Here is a 5,000-nt window from a genome sequence, read left to right as displayed (position 1 = left end):
TGTATATTTTAATTTTTAGTCTGTATTAAGACTTATTTATTTATTTTTATTCATTTATTTGCTTATGTAATTTAATTGATTTTTTTTTATCATGGTATGTATTGCTAGGCTTTCTGATTTGATTGGTGATTCTAAGTCATACATTTATTTTTATATATATTTTTTCAAACTAATATTTTATTTTATTTTTTATCTTTCAAACACTAATTAAAATGCAATCAGTTATTGCAACTTTCAGTAAAGGAAAATGAGATAGTCAACAGATATTATAAAATGTTAGAATCAAGGGCAAACACTGTATATAGATAGCTGTGTGTTACATAAATGAGAAAAGCAAAGTCACCCAGTTATTAATAAGAAAATAGAAAGGTGTAGATATATAAAATCAGAATAAATAAAAATGGTTTTTAAGCATTTTTGATCATGTTACAGTGTGCCTGTAATGTTTCCTATCGCAACCTCTAACTATAAGATAACCACAAGAAAAGCTTAGGATTCACAAGGGATATCACTGGTGGTACAGCCGCTTGGGAAAAAAAAAATCTTAGAAAGGAATAGAAGGCTCCTTTGGGTCAACAGTGGCTCCAAGCTGGTTTTCCGTTGAAGGTAGAAAGGTGCTGACATGTTTGGATTGGGCTGGTGTAATGATATTATATAAAGGTAATCACTTACAAAAGATCAAGAAGGCAAATTCAGGTAAGACAAAGATTTTGTGATTCTTGAATGAGCTATTTTGGTCTTGGTGTGCAATTTGTGAAAGAAAGTTCCCCTGATAAATGAGCGTTTCACAGATAAATGTTATCCAAAACTAGTTGATTATGATGACCTAGATAAACAGACTCGTAAATTAATTAGAATTGAAAATAAAGTATGGTTTGGTTATCTCCCATCTTTGTTTCCATAAATGCATCAGATCTCCTCATTGTAAACAAAACAGTGAAGAGAAGAATAGGAAAACAGATGAATATGCCAAAAGCCTTTTCACTTTAATGCTTCTACTGGGCATGTTTATGTTTTCCGGACCTTCCCCTTCTTTTTTTTCTTCAGTGTGTTTATCATGAATCTTGCAGATTTTATTTAGGTCATTATCATGAATATTTTTATCATGATTACCACTATCATTGATGCATTGTCAAATTCCTCATTGATATGAGCATCAACAGAAGTGCATGATTTATGTCACCGATGTCATTGTCGTCATCATTATTTGTAGTTAGTTTGTTATTATTGTTATTATTTGTTATTGTTAGTATGATTTTTTTTCTCTCTTTTTTCATAAATGTTAAACAGTTGGTTCTATAGTAATGAAATAGCATAGTTGGTGGTTACACTAATGTTATATTTTGATTTCTTAATCTTTATTGTATTCATTGATTTGATGATAGTATGAGTGATATTGTAATCTTTTTCATTATCATACTAGAGGTAACTTTAGGTGTATAAACCGTTTGACAGTGTTACGTGACCATAGTTAAGATAATAATTCTTAACTATTATTTTTTATTCAAAAGGCAACTACAGTCTACATCCTTAGACAGATTTCTTTTTGTTCCTGGGGAGTGGGTCAACACCCTCTTATGTACATGGTTACATTGCATCATCTCTATACTGAAACATAAATTCTTGTAAAAGATAAGTTAGGTTACGGAAATCCTCATGCCCATGAAAGAATATTTTAGGAAACTGTCCATAACCTTAATGTCTCTGAATGCAGAATAGTCAGAATCAAAAATTTATTTTTCACGTTTTTTAATAGATAAAGTTGCATTTTTGAAAAATATTTTTGATTATTTCTGTAATTGAGCATGGAGTCTTTAATATTATTCTCAAGAAATGTAGTAGTATTGCAATTAGTACTCCCTTTTTTTTCTTTTTTTTCTTTTTGCTATATAAGCAGTGAATGGCTATGGAATCCTAGGCTGTGGTCAAAGGGTTAATGTAGTGAAGTACCGTTACTCTCCATTATTATTATTATCATTTTTATTACTCATATTATTTATTTTTTCCTTTTTTTATAAATCATTATTATTATTATTGTTATTATTATTACTATTATTACTATTATTGTTATTATTTTTATTTTTATTATTATTATGATTATCATTAATATTATTGTTATTGTTATTATTATCATCATCATCATTATGATTAGTATCATTATTATTATCATCATCATTATGATTAGTATCATTATTATTATCATTATCATTGTTATTATTATTATTATTATTATTTTTTTTATTGTTTTATTAGTATTGTTGTTGTTATAGTTATTATGGATATTATTTTTATGGATATTATTAATGTTGTTATTATTGTTGTTATTATTATTATTATCATTATTATTATCATTAATGCTATTCTTATTATTACCTCCGCCAAGTAGGTTATATTTTTCGTTGTGTTGGTCAGTTAGTTTATTCTCATCATCATCATCATTATTATTATTATTAGTATTAGTATTAGTATTGTTATTGTTATTATTATTATTATTATTATTATTATTATTATTATTATTATTATTTATTATTATTAATTATTATTATTATTATTATTATTTATTATTATTATTCATTATTATTATTATTATTATGATTGTTATTACTGTTCCTGTTGTTGTTGTTGATGCTATTATTATTATTATTATTTTCATTGTTATTGCTGTTATTTTTGTTATTATTATTATTATTATTATTATTATTATTATTATTATTATTATTATGATTATAATGATAATAATAATGATAATGATAATGATTATTAATTTTATTGTTATGTTGTTCCTGTTGTTACTGTTATTATTATTATTATTATTATTATTATTATTATTATTATTATTGTTATTATTTTCAGTGTTATTATTATTATTATTATTATTATTATTATTATTATTATTATTATTATTATTATTATTGTTATTATTGTTATTATGATTATTATTGTTATTATTATTGTTATTGTTATTATTATTATCATTATTATTATTATTGTTATTATTGTTACTATTATTATTGTTATTGTTATTATTATTATTTTTTTAAATTATTATTACTATTACTATTATTATCACTATCAGTATTGTTATTATGGTAATAATATTGTTATTATGATTTTTATTACTATTATTATTGATATTATTATTGATATTGTTATTATTGTTGTTGTTGTTGTTGTTATCATCAATAAAATTTTCATCATTGCCATTTTTCTTATTGGCTTTCTGCCATTGTTATTATTATTATCAATATGAGTACATGTATATATATATATATATATATATATATATATATATATATATATATATATATATATATATATATATATATATATATATATATATATATATATATATATATATATATATATATATATATACAGTTTTTTTCCTTCTTTCTTTTGATAGTTGTTATGGTTGTTGGTATTGTTGTGTTTTGTGATGTTATCATTAGATGTTATTCTTATTGGTTTTGTACAGATTATCATCATTATGAATTATTGATATCAATGACAAGGCCAGGGGGCATTTATTCTTGCCATTATGCACTGAAACCCACCTGCTGATGGCAGATGGTCAAACTTGCTAAATGTTGTGTGTGCTGAACTGTTGTTTATTTGTTCTGTTTTGACTGTGGTCATAGTAGGCCTATAGTTTCATTTTAATTCCTTTATTGAAAGATCATTTGTGCCTCAGCAAAAATTGTAGAAAGCAGGGAAAACATGTATTTCTTATGCTTCTGTTTTTCGACTTGTTTACTGATCTGCATATTGTTTCTTGTTTGGTGTGGATGAAATCTGTTGTTTTTTACTGACAGTCCTTCAGAATGTGCATTTTGAAGGGCACCAACTCCTAACTTGCTCATCTGTTTCCAACTTGTTCAGACACTCATCATATTTGCAGTTTTTTTTTCCCCCATTTTATGTCCTCTGTTAGATAAACCCTACAAGAAATTATCTGAGTAAAAGAAAATATAAGTAAAAAGCTTTTTTACTTTTATGACATTGCAGTAAATCCTAGTTTGTCATTTATGGGTTAGTAAAATCATAAAAAATATTTGTATGTATCATGATTGGTTTATAGAAATGTCACCATATTAGCAGTATGTTTATTGGTTGAAATTCTAGATTTTTCATTATATTCTGTGATGTATGGCTTGCATTTACAGACACAAGCACTTTTGCCACCACATGGTCTCAAATAACCAAGAAACCGAGTCCTAGCAACCCTTGAATACTCGTGCATGTCATGGGGTTCACACCTTGTCGTGACAAAGGTACATCTGTTACCTAAGGGCTTAAAAGTAGAATGTGATGATGCCTCAAAAGTGGGATGAAGTTCAAATCTGATTGTCATGTGTGAGTTTGTTCTTTTGTGGGCCATTTCAGTGCCATGAAATGCATCACAGGCACATCTAAACCAGTGCTATTTAGTCAACAGAGTTCCACTACAATATCCAACATAGCTATGCAACATATGGTATTCTTCAATTTAGATGATGTATTACATTGCTGCAAACAATTCATTACTACTTAGCTAATATAAAGATTTTCTCTAAAGCAGTTAGTCAACACCATGGTAATATCTAGGTACATTTCCCTTTTTGGGTGGATTTTCCTAAACTATAAATAGAGAAACTTGATAGGTGTAATTATGTGTGTGAAAGTGACTTTTCAATATCCAGATGTGTGAAAATTGAAGCCAAAGATTTTTTTGGTGAAGTATGTCCAAATTTAGAGTACTGTTAATACTTGTGACTGGTTCCTAAGCAGACTAGTGTGGTAAATACTGATGAAAAGCTTATTTAGAGAATGATAATTGAAATGAATGCATAGTAAGTTGAGTCATAAGTAAGAGGGATTACAATTACAAACAAATGAAGATTAAGACGGAGGAAGGAAAACGCAAACAACTGTATTTTTAGATGAAACACAAATTTGCATACACTAAAGGGTAGGAACTTTATGCATTATTTATTTTTCTTTCTTTCTTTCTTTACATAAAA

General features: G+C 26.2%; 1 protein-coding gene across 17 annotated transcripts in view; it reads left to right on the top strand.

Annotated features, from left to right (window-relative positions):
- Window positions 1-5,000, top strand: part of LOC113823860 (DDB1- and CUL4-associated factor 8) — a 38,361-nt gene that overhangs the window by 23,463 nt on the left and 9,898 nt on the right. The window lies entirely within an intron of this gene.

This window comes from Penaeus vannamei, chromosome 19 (genome assembly GCF_042767895.1).
Source record: "Penaeus vannamei isolate JL-2024 chromosome 19, ASM4276789v1, whole genome shotgun sequence".
Lineage (NCBI taxonomy): Eukaryota > Metazoa > Arthropoda > Malacostraca > Decapoda > Penaeidae > Penaeus > Penaeus vannamei.
This window is presented reverse-complemented; position numbering and strand designations above follow the sequence as displayed.